The following is a 17,105-nucleotide window of genomic DNA, read 5'->3' as shown; positions in this document are numbered from 1 at the left end:
GGGCGCGGTGCACTGGGGCCCTTGCCGGCGCGGGCAGTGCTGGGGCCCGGTGTGTGATTAAGATAAGCCCCGATTCCTTTCATACATTCCTTATCAGGGTCTAATTCTCCAGCAGGTAGAGATGTTCACAACAGTTAAAGATTAGTGCAGCTTCTCAGACGCCAAATTTGAGGGTATTGATCAATAAATCAAATCAGGCCAATCAATGGCCCAATCAGGAGAGTCTAGCCAGTGCATTATTACCGGCGCCTCCAAGCCAAGGCTTTTCATGGGTTTCATCAAAACAGCCTCACCTTGGCTTCCCGCCAGCTGCTGGCTTGCCTAATAGACTCCACAGCCGAGAGGGGCTCCTGCCCAGCGGAAGAGCAATAAATTTCTCATCAAACAGCCGATGGAGAAACAAGATGAACATCTGTTTTGCTGCAATGAAACTCCTGTGTTCTTCAGAATGCGCAAACCGCCTCTGACAGACCACCCCAAAGGCGGCTTCCCTGGCACGCGGCGGCCCCACGGAATATTCCGCCGGTTATTTCAATCAGGTAATTTAAGGAGACTTTTGCAGCCTTCTCTCTGCAGCTACCGGAGCTCTGCAAAGGCTGTTCCGGCACAGTCGATAATAAATGCCATCCTGGGACCCTGCAGTATGAAGGCAATTTTATGATGCCCATTATGTGGCAATGTAACTTCATTAAAAGCTGTTTATTCCCCCTAAGCATTTTAAGCACTTTGCCTCACCCATAAAGGAGGAGCCGGGAGGTTACTTTTACAGAAAGGGTTCTGGGCTGTATTTCTTCCCTCAATAACACGGAAGAGCCTCGCCCACTGGCCTTCTCACTTCAAGGAGACGAGGTGGCCCCAGTGCCCAGGAAGCCTGGGTGAGGACTGTTTTCCCCAGAACCCAGCCGTGTAAGGGCTGAGAGGTCCAAGAAAGGGGAGGCCTGGGAGGCCTCCATTCCACCAGACCTTTGTTCTGGATCCTGCAAGACAGAGATGAAGAAAGTTCTGGAATATGCCAGCCAAATGCAGCATTTTTTCAAACTGGGGTCCCTTGGACTATTCCTTTTGCTCTTCCATGTTGACACTAATCCAAAGAAATTATAACTTGGCCTGTGGTGAAGGCCCAGATTCTCTTCTGCAGAGATAGCTGGCAGCTGGAAGATCATCTCATGGCCCAGATTTGAATGCCACACGTCAAGGCTTCTTTGGCAGAGGTCTGCAGACTCCAGGGATGAGAGAATCAACTCTCAAGGATCTGCAAAATTTGTTTCTATCTCTTTAAAAAGATCTGTTCTTGTCATGAGCCCGAGGAGAGATGTATTGGAAGACGGCATTTTGGCCTCTGTGAAAGCAGAGGAGGGGAAAGGAGGGGAGTGCATGCTTCTGCAGTGGCGAGCAGCCTGCAAGTACCAGAAAGACTGAGAGCATGACGGTTCCCCTCTGTGCCTCAGTTTCCCCACCTGCCAAGTGGGGCTGATGATACCCATCTCTGGGGTCTGCTGTGGTGCAGAAAAGGTCCTCTTCAAAGAGTGATCACAAGGGTCCCTTAGGATTCTTCTCATTTGGATGAGCTCAGTGTCCAAGAGGAGGGAGAACACTGACTCAAGAGGGTCATGAGACAGCTGGGCCAGTGGGTGGCAGGCTGTGGGGCTGGAATTCTGTGTGGGATGCAGTGGGGCACATGAGAGGGTCTGGAAGGTGGAGCACATGGTGGAGGGGAACAGTTGGGGAGACATGTCTAACATGGTGGCATTCAGAACGAGGATAAAAACCATGGGCCCCCTGAAGATCAACCACATGCTATGTGAAGCTACAAGAAATAGAATAGTAACAACAACAACAACAACAACAACAACAACAACAACAACAGTAATAGTAGCAGTGGTAACAGCCAATGCTATTAGCCCAAATTCTATGCCGGTCACTGTTCAAACTCATTTATTCCAGTTGTATAATTATCATCCCCATTTTGCAGATTAGGAAACTGAGACCCAAAGAGATAAACTTAGTCTTCCCAAGTCACAATGCTAGTAAACAGAATTAATTGTTAACATTTCTTGGCTCCTATTTTATTTTATTTTATTTTATTTTATTTTATTTTATTTTAGAGAGTGAGAGTAGGGGAGGGGCAAAGAGAGAGAGAGAGAGAGAGAGAGAGAGAGAGAGAGAGAGAGAGAGGATCCCAAGAGGCTCCATACTGTCGGCACAGAGCCTGATGCGGGGCTTAAAACCACAAACAGTGAGATCATGACCTAAGCTGAAATCAACAGTCGGATGCTTAACTGACTGAGCCACCCAGGCACCCCTCCTGGGTACTTATTTAATGCCAGAAACTGATCTCTGATCTGTGCACCTTATATGCATTCTCTTGATTTATCTTTGTAACACCTGTCCGGGGAGGAGGGCTTATTGTTATTACTACCATTTTATAGATGAGGAAACTGAGGCTCAGAGAGAGAAAGTGATTTAAGCAGATCAGTAGGGGTGGAGCTAGGACTAACATACATTCCACAGTCCTTGAAGCCTTTGGGGGCTATTTCCTGGCCTCCCAGGGGCTTGCCAGGAGGGGAGGAGACGAGGGGAGTTCACAGGTCCTCACAAGGCTCCCAGGTTCCACTATTACTAGGCAGTCAGAGAAACTTCCTGCACAGGCTTTGCCCAGCTTCCCTCTCAGTCTCCCTGCAGTGACCACTGATCTCCTTGTGTCCTTCCCTGCCTCAGAGCCTGAGCTCTTTCCTGAGCCTGGTAAATGCCCACCATTTCCAAGATGCTACTTCTTCAGGAATGTTCTGCTGGGGCTCCAGAGCCCCTGCATTTCCCAGTCAGAACCCTCAGCACAGGCATCAATAATTTGACTTTGTTACAAGGTAACCATATCATAAACGTCTACTTTTCCCATTGTACCCAACTCTGTTCACCTTTGTATACCCAGCCACAGAGTAGGCACTTAAGAAATGTTGAATGATCAAAGTGGGGACCCCTGCCTTTTCAGTGTCCCTCAAGGCAACATGGTCCACATGTGGCAGAACCATGGGGTGCTCCAACTCCCCATAAAAAGAATCCAGGTACATGTTGAATTTCCAGTGTCCTTTTCCCTTTCCAGATGTGTACTCTTCAAATTCAGATCCAGTTCTAAGTATGTTCCCTGTTTGAAACGTGGGGACAGGGGTGGGTAGCTAAAACTGTGGTTTTGTAGGAAAGAGAGAGAAGGAGAGCAAGGGAGGGAGAGGAAGGAAGGAAGGAAGGAAGGAAGGAAGGAAGGAAGGAAGGAAAGGTTACAGAGAGGGGATGGGGTCATGGGTCCACGCTGGAGCCATGGAAGTTGTGAAACAAAGATGACCCAGTCAGAGGGCTGGACTTGTCAAACCAAGAGCAAATCATAATCCTGCCACACCATGGGGCTGTCCGCCAAAAATACAGATTTGTGAAGGGGTATCTCATACAGAGAGGCCACAGTATATTAGATTTATCATACACTCCAGCCAAGATGTGCTGCTGAGATTTCGGGGCAAGATTTATTACACTGGCTGGTTTTTAAAATGAAAGTGAAAAGAGGATATTCTGGCAAAACCGCGGGCTGTTAATGGGGTGAGAATCACATAAAATGGATCATCTTCGAATCTCCTCGTATGCACAGACAGACTTTGCAAAAAACCCTGGAGTCTTCAGAAAAAAGACGCTCAACCCAATGTTTTCACACTGACCTGCCAGTTGACTTTAAGTGAATTATTCTCATTCCTTGGATGTGTGTTTCTTATTTGCAAACAACAGCAATAACACAAAATAGTAGCTCTTATTTATTGGTTGATTACTATTCACTGGACACTTTACATGAGTCAATCCTTTGAATTGTGGCAACAACCCTTTGAGACAGTGTTGCTTTTATACCCATTATACAGATGAGGAAACTGAGGTTCCAAGGTGTAGTCAGTCAGTGGCAAAGCCAGAATGCTAACCCAGACCTGGAACCAGCTGCAGTGAGAAACCTTCACTGACCTTCTGTTCTGAAAAGGTGGCTCTGCCCGTTCAGATCAAAGTTATGGGATACATTCAGACCTTATCATTCCTGTTCTCAAAAGAGAGGTTCTAACAAGGAAGGCCCAGTCACCCTCCAGTCCTGGTGGTATGTGCCTTTTGCAGAGACAGCTGCAGACAAAAAAAAAAAAAAAAAAAAAAAAAAAGGGTGATTTTATTTTGGTTTCTCCTGATGTTTGCTTTTGGGTTTTCAGCTTCAGCTTGTGCCAGGCAAAAGTGGGCTCTGCTCCCAACGGCACCAAAAACATTTCAGAGGCAGAAACCACAGGAATGTGACATGCCAGAGGGAATTCAAACGTAAGGATGTGAAAGCCTCCTAGGTGAGGTGTCATGTCTGGCTAAAGGCATCCAGGATGGGGAGAACCAGAAACTCTAGAACAATGCTTCTCAATGTGTTTGTGTGTGTGTGGCGGGGGGGGGGGGGGTGATTTTGGCCTCCAGGGCACATCTGGCAAGGTCTAGAGATACTTCTGCACTGTCACACTGGAGGGTGCTACTGCTGGCATCTAGCTGGTAGAGGCCAGTGGTGTTGCTAACCATCTAACAATGCAAAGAACAGCCCATAACAAGGAATTATATGGTCCAAAATGTCAGTCGTGTGTGAGGCTGAGACACCCAGAGCTGGGGGGAAATTTACCCTGGAGAACAGAAGACTCAGAGAAGGGGCACCTCTAACATATTTGAAAAACAGGAGAGGAGCTCAGACCCCTATGGGCAGAGGAAGTTACACACAAGCAGGTTTCAGGTCACCGTAAGGAAGACAGCCCTGATAGCGATAAGTGAGTTCCCAGTCCTTAAAGGATTCCCCGCGTAAATGGTTAACTGCTGGGCTCTGTGGAAGGGAAATCAAGCCTAGAACAGGGAGCTGGATGCAATGACCTTTCTTTTTCCATACAAACCTGACACCGGATAAAGTTCCCAGGACAGCAATGAAGTTTGAGGTTCCTTCTGGAACCTTCCATGGATTATCTCATTTAACCCTGCCTAAGGTGGAAAGAGGTAAATCACCTGTCTGAGCTCACAAAGCTGGTAAGAGGGCAAGTTACCAGTTCAAAACCTGTGTCTGGTGGGTTTTAAACCTCATTTGGAAGATACTCCTCAAATACAACAATTCTCCTTTCACTCTGAAAGCACAGCCCCAACCCCAGGGCCAAGGACCCACCCGACTTATCACTGCCTTGATTTAGAATCAGTCAGAAAATCTGGACCCAGCATTTGAGACCTAAGTTCAACAGTTCAGCCCTCTCCCATGTTAAGGACACAAAAACAAGTTCCCTAAATGGCCCAGCCCCCTGCTTATTTTTTTAAACAAAAACACTGCAACCGGCAGTGAAAAGACATTGTCCCAAGCGCACACTTTAATTGATGTCCCCGACCATTCAGGAACATGGATGAAAGAAAACTCGCTTTATTAATAGGCCCTCATGCTAATTAGCACAATTTATTGTCAGGGAGGCTGCCCCTGCCTTCTGCAAACGTTACAAGTATGGACAAAAAAACTTTTGTCGCAAACTCAACACAGTACTGCTGCGTGACCAAGACTACCAAGCCAGCCACAATGACAGGGGAAAAGCACAGGGCTTAAAGGGGCTGCTCCGAGGCACTGGATGTCGCCCTATACATTTATGACATAACTTGACCATTTCCCACTGATAAGAATGACCCAAATTTAAATGTCAGCCATTTCTGCACTAAAATACCCATTTCTTGCCACTTTGAGGAACTCCCTAATGACTGGGAAGCTTTGTGGAAAAGTGGAAAAAGGTGTGGGTGAGGGGGTGGGGGAGCTGGGTAAAAAACCTTAAATGTTTAATATTCAATAAATGTGTCAATTTTACATACAGAGGCAAATGGGTCTTTATTGAGGAATTGGTAAATTTCCTCCGAGAAAAGTAAGTGCATTTTAGCCTTCAAGGAGTCCCAGCTGAATAGAAATGGAATGTGATTTGTGATAAAACTCAGCTGCTCTATAAAAGACGTTAAATAAATGTTGCTGTTTCACCAGGGATATACAAAATTGATTGCATTATAGACTGATTCTAAGATGCTGCATCCCTGTACGGCCCCCTCATCAGCTTCCGTGTGTGTGGGAAGCTGCTTTCAGAGACAATTTAGACTACGTTGCAACTCCTATCCTTCATGCTGCAGCAGAATTTTCTAGAAATGCAACATTTCCCCTGCATGCTTTGTTTTAGGTTGAACTATAGGAAACTGCTATTTGACCATTTTTTATTTCCAAAAAAAATGACAATTTCTTCTATACCTATTTAATATTTCTGGTGGACTGGCCCTGTCACCTTGAGTAAGGCCCTTGATACTTACTAAGGGAAATTTGGTGACTGTCTAAGGGTTGAGGTGTCATGGCTCCTTTAGTCTGTTCACCAGAGGGCACTCTGGGCCTGAGTGAGAATCTTGCCTTTCTTTCAGTTCAGCTGGGTGAGCTTGGGAGCATCTCCTGTCCTTTCTGAACCTCAATTTGCCTCATTTGAAAAATGGGTTCAATTCCACCTTTTGCTCAGGGTATTTGGAAAATCCAGTGAGGTAACAGATGTGACCCTAGCTGGTAAACAAATGTTCATGACCTGCCAATTATGATAAGGTATTTGTTGTTATCCAACCATGCCTCAGTGTGTGAGCAGATATGACACACACAGACCTGCCCTCAAGGAACTGATAAGGTCAGTGTCAACATATGACTTCTTCAGGTAAGAAATCAGGTTTCAGGGATTGATGGGTGGATTCAAACTGATCAGGAAGGCTTTCCAGGAAGGGGATGCCTGGACTCAAACACTCTCAGACATGTCCATGCTTTCATGCCCAGTGACACCAGCGGGTCTAGCGACCTCCAATTCCCAGCTGGATACCTGCATAGCCTCTTCGTGAGGTTCCCTGGCTTCATGCAAGCCACTCTTCCACCATCCCCTTCCTGCCTTGGCAGCCAGAGAGAGGATTTCAAGATACAAACTGGATGCTGGCACTTTCCTGCTTAAAACCTGCCCAGGCTTCCCGTCCAATTTCAGATAAAATCCAAACTTTCCAGGTCAGCCTGCAAGCCCTATGGGGCCAGGACCCTATGCTTTCCTCTAGCACATCTCTCCACAGTCCTCTTTACTTTGCTCCTACCATTCTGCCCCTTATTCTGGGCCTGGAAAGTGCCAAGCCAACTATATGGCCTTTGCTTCCACAATTCCCACTACCTGGACGCTCTCTCCTTCCAGTCTTTTGCCTACTTTGGTGGTTCCCAAAGTGTGGTCCTTAGACAACAGCAGCAGCAGTGTCACCTGGGACCTTATTAGAAATGTAAATTCTTAGACCAGCTCCAGACCTGATAAATCAGAAACTCTGGGGGTGATGCCCAGCAATCTTTTCAACCAGTCCTCCTCCGGCTGCTTCTGATGCACACTCAAGTCTGAGAACCACTGGCCTAGGTCAGTCCTACCCCGTGTCAAGGTTCAGCTTAGGCATTACTTCCTTAAGACCAGCACCCCCAAGATAAGGTCAGGTTCTTACTGTCTTGGGTCCCTACTCCCTGCAATTATGATGTAATAATTAATTGTTTCACGTCTGTGTCTCTTCATAGCTAGACTAGAAGCTTCCTCCATTGAGGGCAGGTACCAATGTGCCCCAGCAAGTAATTGTGCCTGGCAGAGAGCAAGTGCTCAGTAGCTATGTGTTGGATGAACAGATAAATAAATGCATGGAGAACAAATGAAGGCGTCCCGGAAGAATGATAGACGTTCATAAAGAAAACAACCCTGGGAATCCTATTCGCCATCCACCAATCCATAGAATACCCCCAACCCCATCTGATGTCTGACCTTCTAAATATCACTCCAGTCGAGTCAGGGACCAATTACAGCAGTGCCTGGAAATGACCATCAAATTAGAAAGAAGGGGAGGGGGGGAAAAAGGCAAACCAGCAGAGAGGAGATTCCCATCCAGTGGATGAACAGCACAGTGGCTAAGCTGGACCACCCCCCCGAAGAACAGCAAACTCTCTCTCCTTCCCCAACAGTGACTGTGCAGAAAGCTTCCAAATAAAAACCCAGAGACTGACAAAACTGCAAGCAGGAAATCTGCCTGTCATCTTGGAAGATCCCTGTCCCACAGTCGTCTGAATCTACAGGCTGAGAGACGGAGTCTGTATGAAGCCCTGAGTTTACTGGAAGCTTCTTGATGCTCCATGGCAGTTTGTTCTGCTCTCTTGGAGCTAAAGCTAGAAGGGAAATCACTTCCTTTCCTATAACTCAGAGCAATTATATTCTCTTAACGTGGACATCTGGCTCGCTGCTGCTCTCCTTACTTATGTTTTCCAAATGCTATCAGTTCTGGGAAGATCAATTATTACTGAAAAGTCGAGAAACGCTCACCGGTTATTTGCATTGATTTGGTTGACAAGACACAGGTTCCTTATGAACTATGGATGTCTGTGGAGGGGACAGGGAGGAGAAAAATGCAAGAATCTGGGAGAGCTCAGGCATTGGAGCCTCTACCAACTGCAGGGACCAGAGGAGGAAGAATACTTTGCTCAGGATGGGGACACTGAACTGCCCTCCCAGAGCCCCCCAAACAAAGCCGTTTCTGTAAAGACAAATGGGTAGCCAGCGTCGGCCAGCACTGCAAGCAGCCACGACGATATAATTGGCCTGTTACCGCATCATCTTTAATCAATAGGATCCGGAGTTTCCACAGCTTGTACAGCCCAAATCTCCCTGGCAGCCAAGAACCAGCGGGTTGTTAAAAGGCCCGATAGTTCTGCCTCGCTAATGGGTGGCTTGTTCCCTCAACCCTGCTGATTTTTTAAATAAACCTAAATTCCAATAATTGTTTAATGTTTATTTTTATTTAGTTCTGGTTCAGATGCTCTGCGTCTCTCTGACAGAAATTGATATCTGGCTCATGGTGAGCTTTATTAAAACACACACATACAGACACAAACACACATACACTCACGCATATGCCACACACCCACTGGGAAGTGGTTTACTTATTTGGTTATTTATCTAGCTGAGGTGTAGACCCACGCATCTAGAGAAGATGGACCAAAGGACAAACTTGCCAAGCTCTGCTTTCTCTCTGGCTCCTTCCCAGGAAAGTGGGGAGAGACCTGCTAAGCTTTCATCAGGGAGCCCTATTCTTCATTCGGGCAATACACATAGGTTATGTCTGGCCTCTAGTTGTGACCTTGCTGGAAACATCTCTGACTTCTTCAGTGTCTCTGTGGGCACATGATGGAATGACTCACCAGAGAGGGCACCCTGCTCCTTTCCTGTATGTGTTCAATATAAACCCCCCTGGCCACCTGTATAAAACAGGGACATGGGGTGGAGGCTTACCTGTCCCTGCACAGGAAACCAGGAGGCAGAAAGTCTCAAACTGCTTGCACTGGGCTGGAGAGAGACCTCTCCACCTTCATACAAGCCCGGCTTGTCTTTCCATCTGGCATGTCTGAGAAAAGCCTAGGCGAGTCTGAGTTAAAGGCAAGGTTTTTCAGTGCTTTCTCAGTCCTATCTTTGGTGCTTGTACTGCAGGCTTATGCTGTGCCTTTCATCATAAGAGGTTCATGCATTCGCTCACAGAATCACTACAAACCGATGACCTGAAAATCAGGCTTATCAAACTGGAGACTTTCCTTCCCACACACTGTACTCTGTCCATCAAACTGGGGGTTGTCTTGACTTTGCTATCTTCTTTACCCCTAAGTCAAACCAGGCACTGAGACCTGTGATGTCCACTATGGATGGGGGTATCCCAGCACCCATTCCCTCCTTCTGATACTACTGCCACCTGCTGGTTCAGACCCGTGAGGCTTCACCAGGGCTACCGTGAAACCTCTTGCGGGCCTCTCCCTGCCTCCTCACTCCTCCTCCACTGATTTTCAGACCCCCACCAGAGTTGCTGATCCCAGACACAGGCCTGATCTTGTGACTCCTTGATCCTTCCCCAGGGCCTCCTCTTGCTTCCTGGGAGATGCCCAAACAACTCCCACGGCATTTACACTCCTTTCCATTCTGTTTCCCTCCACCCAAGCCTTTCTAGTGCATTTGGCCGTAGATCAAGGACCCAAACGCTGTAGAGGGACAATCTGCCACTATTTTCGCCTTTCCAACAAACAAAACATTATAGGAAACAGTGTTAAAGTGCCTCTTTCCATTGGAGACAGGGAAACTTTGAATTACCAAGAAGTTTCTGCAGCGGGTACGAAGAAGTGTTGGAAAGAACCCAGGTCTGGTCATCAGAAGAGCTGGGTTTGCTTCCACTACAGCCACTTACCAGCTGTGTGTCCTGGGCACGTCACCCCACTTCTGTGATTCTGGGGGTGGCTGCCATGTGACTAATAATCTCATCCTGGGAGGCTTAGGCCCAAAGCTCAGGTTCAATCCTTCACCACTGTGGGGGCCTGCTATTGTTGGCACCCCAATTCTTGGAACTGATCACCTCAAATTCTAACCACCACCAATCCCTCCCCTTCCACTGAAGCATTCAAGTGCCCCCCCACCGTCTGTACCTGGAATTTGCTTCCGTCTGTAGCAAGCCACCACAGACAACCTCTATCTAGCAGGCCCTCTATTTTCCTTGGAGGGCCCATGGGTCACTTTGCACCCCTCACCCCACTGCCCTCTGGGCCCTGCTGTCTTGCCACCGGCCACAGCAGCGGAACCAGGTTTCTGTGCAGACCCACGTTCTAATAATTGTCCCCATACAAACGGCGTGTACTCTGGATCTATTATCAGCTAATGAGTAAATAATATTCTGTTCTAAATCCAAAAGCGCTATTAGATACCAGGGGGGGACTAATGGGTGTTTTAAGACCCCTTTAATCACATATTAACGTGCCGCGAAGCAGGCTGTGGAGCCCATATGCCAACCGCCCTGCGAACAAGGAGGCTTCTTTCCTTTAAGCAAAGAACAAAGCGGAAAAAGAGAGCAAGCCTTCGCCCCTGGGTCTGGTCAAGCAGCCAGGCCAGCCCTGGGGCTGGAGGAACCCCCCCAAAGCTGCTTTGCTGTCTCTGAGTTAGAGGGATGTTGCCGAACCTGCCTCTCCTTTTTGAGGGTGTTATTGGGAAAGGGGTTGGGGCTAGTGTCCTCAGGCCACCATAACAAAGTACCATCAATGGGGGCCTTAAAACAACAGAAATTTATTCTCTCACAGTTCTAGAGGCGGGGAGTCTGAAAGTCAGCTGTTGGCAGGGCCGTGCTCCCTCTGAAGGCTCTTGGGGAGGAGGCTTCCTGGCTCCTTCCAGCCTGTGGTGGCCGTCAGCTGTCCTGGGCTTTGCTTGGCTTGGGGCTGCACCGCTCCCATCTCTACCTCCATAGTCACAGGGCCTTCTCCCTATGCGTCCTCTCCTCACACACCAGTCATTGGATTCAGGGCCTACTCTGATGCGGTATGACCTCATCTTATTATATCTGCAGAGACTCTTTTCAAATAAGGTCATAGTCTCAGGTTCTGCATGGATGAGAACTTTTGGGGGACACTATTCAACACAGTACAGGGGTGAGGGTCTGGGTGTGGTGGGGGAGGAAGAGGCTCAGATATGGAGCCTTACTTCTGAGTGACTGTAACACGAAGTTCCTGCCATTTTGCCCTCCTCTGGCCCTGCCCATCACACATTCCAGAAAAGTTCAAGCACCCGACCCAAATTCCTCCCACCGATCCATCGTGTCATATTAGCAACTTAGTTTCTTATTAGCCACTTCCCATCGCATCACATTAATATTTGTTTTCCCTAATACAATGCAGGAGTCTTCTCAGATTAGCAACTTTCTCATCACATTAGTGGAAACAACTCCTAATACAATACAATCCGAATATGACACAGTCTGATGGAGAATTGCTAACGCAATCCGACTCCCCTCTGCCTTGGTACAGGAATGTCGTCCTGTTGTTGAGCAATGTGGGGGCATGCTGAGACAATCAAGCCCCTGGTGAGCAGAGTCACACAGGCCACCCTCGACAGATGGAATGAGATTTGGGTCTCCCCAAAGGAGGAGGTCTCCCTTAGAAGGAACCAATGCAGGGGTCTCTCCTGTTTCCACACCCATCCTACTCCCATAAGGAACATTCTGGCTCTTCTCCTAAACATCCAAGGAACCTTGGAATCTGCAGGAAAAAAGAGACAGGTAGAGAGAGGGGTACATTATACCTTCCACAACCTAGTTCTCTGAAGCACTAACTTTATTGGTGTGACAAGGCAAGGCTGGCATTGCCAAGGTTAATTCATCAAGGATGTGTAGACACAGCAGAGCTAGGGCGATGTGAGGAGCCAGCAAAGCGGGCTGTTGTGCTGACAAGGCCGCCGGGGATGGGGGTGATGACACTGAACTGGTGACAGGCTCTCACAAAGTGGTTTAAGGAAAATCCCACTCGAGCCTGCTTGAGCTTTGGACTGACTTGGGTTCAAATCTATCACTGCCATGTCCTAGCTGGATGATCTTGGTCATGTAATTTAAATCTCTCAGTGCCACAGTTTCCTACTCTGTAAAATGGGGGGAAAAACAGGGCCTACCTGTGAGGTTATGAGTCAATGAGATATGAACAGAAAATATTTAGAAGCTTGCATAGCACTTGGCATGTGAAAAATCAGCCTTAAGACACAGTCATGGCGAGAAATGCAAATCCCAAAGTAAGTCAAGTTCAACCACATGTTCTGAGTGAGCTCTGGGCTAGACACTGTGAAAACACAAGAAGTTGAGTCTCTCCTGTGGAGGCATTATGAAGAACCGGGAGGCAGGGGTCATACCATGAGAAGTCTTCAAGCCAAACCAAGGAGTTTGAACTTCATCTTCAGGCAAACTGGGAGCCATGGAAGCAAAAGGCCTCAAGTTTTAGTAGAGCTGAGGGAATGCAGGCCTGTGGGGACAGGAGACGTCGTTTCCCTTGCTGCCAAACCACCTGTCGTACTACTGGCTCCTTAAGTCCTGGCAGAGGGAGAGGCTGAGGGATGGCAAGAGATGGAGACAGACAGGGGCAGAAGAACAGCGAAGAAGCTGAGTGTGGGCTTCTCTGTGGCAGCGCTCACTTTCCTGCTCTCTCTGCCAGCCTGTCTGAGAGACTGGCAGAGCCCCCGGCCCACTGTAAACTATCCCAGGCAAGGTTGCCGAATAATTCTCACTGCCTCAGCATGGCAGCCCACGTGGTAGCCAAGAGCCTGCTGCCAAGAGGCAAGTGGCCAAGATTCCCTTCCAACAGAGACATCCTCTTGCCAATCAGAACCCGGCCTGCACACATCTAGTAAAATCGGACTGTTTGCCATCAGCCAAGCGGACACAGTCAGGACTTCTCGACCCTCCCCACCCCCATCCCCAAAGCCTCCCAGCAAGAAGGAGGGTCCACACCCCAAGGACCCAAGCACCTGCCCCCTCCACATTTAACCTCTAGGATCTACCTGCTGAAATCACAGCCTCCGGAGTTAAATGCGTGGGTTCAAAGCCCGGCACCTTCAACTGAGCAGCTGTGCAACCTGGGGCAAGTCACCTAACTTCTATGAGCCCCATCTGTGCCTACACAGTGCGATTTATAACAGTTTCTGCCTCACAGAGTTGTTGGGGGATTAAATGAGATCATATATGAAAAGTGCTTTCCTAACAACTGGCATTTAGTCCATGCTCAATAAATGTTCATTTGGGGCAGCTGTAAGATACTTCATCTATCTGGAACTCAGCTAATAGTATCAGCTATCCAGGACAGGGCTAGGGACCAGAGGATTAGCAGAAAAGGCCTCCGAGCAGTTAAAATAAATGCAGAGTCAACACATGGAATGTCCAATCATGAAACCACCCTAATATTTATATAATATTAGGGTCCTATAATTAAATTTCTTAGTGTTTATTTTTGACAGAGAGAGAGAGCGCAAGCAGGAGAGGAACAGAGACATACAGAGACAGAATCTGAAGCAGGTTCCAGGCTCTGAGCTGTCAGCACAGAGCCCCATGTGGGGCTCGAACTCATGACCTGAGCCAAAGGTGGATGCTTAACTGAGCTAAGGAGGCGCCCTGTGGTTCTATAATTAATAATAGTAATAACCACTACTACCAAGCATTGCGCATAGCAATTTAAATACATCTTGTCATTTAACAAGTAGCGTGCTGGTAAATGCTTAACCACCAGTTCTCTGGGGAAAAAAAAGAGAAGTTTTGATGTGTACCATTTCCGTGTGTAAATTCTTCTACCATGGTCAACTTCTAGCTCCCAGTGTGACGTCACCCTACACCTAGAACTGGGAAGAACAGCTGGTTCTTATCAGCCAGCTCTGGTCACCACTGCATTCACTGACTCTACATCCCCTATGAGGTCAGCGATATTTTAGCTCCATTTTCTAGACAAGGATAGCAAGGCTCAGAGACACAAACTTCCTTGCCTGAGATTACACAGTCAGCAGGCTGCAGCAGCACTAGATTTGGACCCAGGTCATGTGGATTTCGAAGCTCGCTCTCTGCACGTGGCCCAGTCCCCAACCTCCGTTTAGCACAATACTCACTTTTTGGTAAAGATGGGTGATAGTGAGTGTGTGTCCTCCCCCTCAAACCTGTGCCCACCTCTGTTCAATCTGGAAGCCACTTTCCTGGTGAGGTGTCTCTGCTCTGGTTCTGCGGATCCTCCTGCAGTCACACCCACCATGCCCACCCTGACCTGGCCCCTGCCATGACCTCCCCACCACAGACATCCAGACACCTTTAGAAGACTTTTAAAAAGTCATCCACATTTTGTCAGGATTAAGTTGATAAAAGAGGATCAGGAAAAAGAAACCACATCATGTATGATATCCCAAGCTACATATCACTGATTGCTGTTACTGTTTGCACCAAGTTAGCAAGCCTACAAAGCAGGGACTGTTTGAGTGAAGGACAAGGAACCTTTCATTTTACTTTTAAGAAGTGAAGCTGGGTGGTAGTTTTCTCAAACCACTGTGAGGCAACGTCAGAGTCCACTTACTGGGCCAGCAGTGTGTCTGGGCAGGTGTGACCCACTGTGCCAAACGGCAGAGGCCAGCATGCATTCCTAACAAAACAGCTGACAGGCCCACATGCCCCACATCCTCACCTCCATAAGCAGCCCCTCAAGACACAGGGACCACGTCCGCAGCATCTGCCTGTCCTCTCCACTTCTCAAACTTTAATGCACACAAGAATCACCCAGGATCTTGTCGAAGTGCAGATTCTGATTCCAGAGGTCCGGTGTGGGGCCGAGTCCCTGCATTTCTCAACAGGCATTCAAGTGATGCTGATACTGGTTCGTGGTGGACCACACTTTAAGTAGCTAAGGCCTAAATCCCAAACACTCAAATCCCTAAATTGCTTGTGCATCCCCTAACATTCCTCCGTGTCTCAAGGTTTTATAAATCCCCGAAGCAATTATAGCTTGACTCCTAATCACAAACACCTCCGAGTTTGCCGCAATCCATGCGGGTCTCTCACTTCCACTCTCCATGACTGCCTTGTCTTGTTCTAACTCTTATTCAACAAATACCAAGTGCCCACTCAATGCCAGGCCTGCACCGGTGCTGGGAATATGGAAAGACCAATCCCTGCCTGATAGTCTCCTTCATCTGTCAGGAAAATGCCTAGAATCTGTGAGCTCCATTTCCAGGTAGTAGCAACAGCAGATACTTAGGTAGTACTTAGTAGGTACAAGGGACCGTTCCAAGCATTTATAAATATTAACCCTTTTAACACACCCTAATCACTGGTCCAGTGATTAACTTCATTTTACAGGAGAGGACTAAAGTTTATGGAAATGAAGTCACCTACTTGCTAAGGATTATGTAACCTTGAAAATGAAACTATTTAAGCCCCCACAGGAAAAGAAAGTTACATATTTGTGACTAAAGGATGCTCTTGGGTAGTGTCATGAACTTGATCCTGGCAGGGAAGAGTGGGAGTGAGTCAGTAGATACCAGCAGGTAAGTAGTTATACCCGACTGGGGCAGAGGCTTATATAATTTAGGACTCTTGGTTGTAAGCAGCAGAATCCCAACTCAAAGTAGCTTAAGCATAAAAGGGAAACTGTTGCTCACCTATCTGAACAATGCAGGAGTAGCTTCAGGCATGGCTAGATCCAGCAGCTCAAACAATATTGACAAGGTTTGATTTCTCTCTCTTAGCCCTGCTTCCCTCTGAGGTGTTCTTCTTTCTCACCAGGGCTGGCTTTCCCAGGGTCGCATTCTCCCAGAAGAAAAATGACTTTTCTCCCCACCATGTTCATACATAAGTCACAGGGAAGTTTTACTGGGATGAAACCACATCTACACATGTACATATTATATTGTCCATGATTGCTTTCCTGTTACAGTGGCAGAGATTAGTAGTTAAAAACCACATGGCCTGTAAAGCATAAATGTTTACTATCTGCCCCTTTCCAGAAAAACTCATTTTAGACTGCAATAGCAACAATTGCAGCACTTAGCTAACATAAACTGAGTGCACAGCTTATACCAGATACAGTTCTAGGCACTCGTTTGTTTCTTCAAATATGCATTGAGGTGGGAAAACTAAAACCTAAAGAGTTAAGAGCAGTCAAGCTCAAGGCCAGGTAGCCAGCAAGCAACAGAGCTGGGTTGTGAATTCAGTAGCATGACCCCAAATCCCATACTCTTAACAGCTCTGCTAATCAAACAAGGGTCTTCTGGAAGCTTCAGTAGGTAGATTTTCTAAATCAGGGTGTGATTTTCCAACTACTGGTTGGAAACACACCCACACATGCGTGCACACGTATTTTCTGAAGTATAAATGCTAAAGTGAATGGTGAATCCCACACAGGGTCCCCACTGCTCATGAGCTCTTTAGCGTTGTCCCATCAATGCTCTGATGGAAAGAACTGTCCTAACGAACCACTGGGGTCTCCCAGTGGACAGAGTGGCCCAAACCCCCATGAGCTGGCTTAGACTTCATGTCCCAGAAGTAGGGGCTTTAACGCTACTTAAGTCCACCATGAGTGCCAGCCTCTGCCCACCAAGGGCTCCAGGCAGGAACTCCAGTGATAAACCCACCTCTCTTGAGATGGGGTCTTACCAGGTCCCATCATAATCTAGGGAGCCCACGAACCTCTGATGTTTCTCATTAATTTGTAAAGC

The 17,105-nt window shown here is 47.6% G+C and overlaps 1 protein-coding gene and 1 long non-coding RNA gene across 9 annotated transcripts in view; one reads left to right on the top strand and one right to left on the bottom strand.

Annotated features, from left to right (window-relative positions):
- Positions 1-17,105, bottom strand: part of CUX2 (cut like homeobox 2) — a 282,623-nt gene that overhangs the window by 135,107 nt on the left and 130,411 nt on the right. The gene's annotated exons all lie outside the window — the stretch shown is intronic.
- On the top strand, positions 6,656-8,856 carry LOC122232817. The gene is made up of 2 exons (XR_006210220.1): positions 6,656-6,737; positions 7,613-8,856. It is a non-coding gene; the product is annotated as an uncharacterized LOC122232817 (long non-coding RNA).

The sequence above is a fragment of the Panthera tigris genome, chromosome D3 (genome assembly GCF_018350195.1).
Source record: "Panthera tigris isolate Pti1 chromosome D3, P.tigris_Pti1_mat1.1, whole genome shotgun sequence".
Taxonomy (NCBI): domain Eukaryota; kingdom Metazoa; phylum Chordata; class Mammalia; order Carnivora; family Felidae; genus Panthera; species Panthera tigris.
The sequence above is the reverse complement of the archived record's forward strand: the minus strand, read 5'-3'. Positions and strand labels throughout refer to the sequence as shown.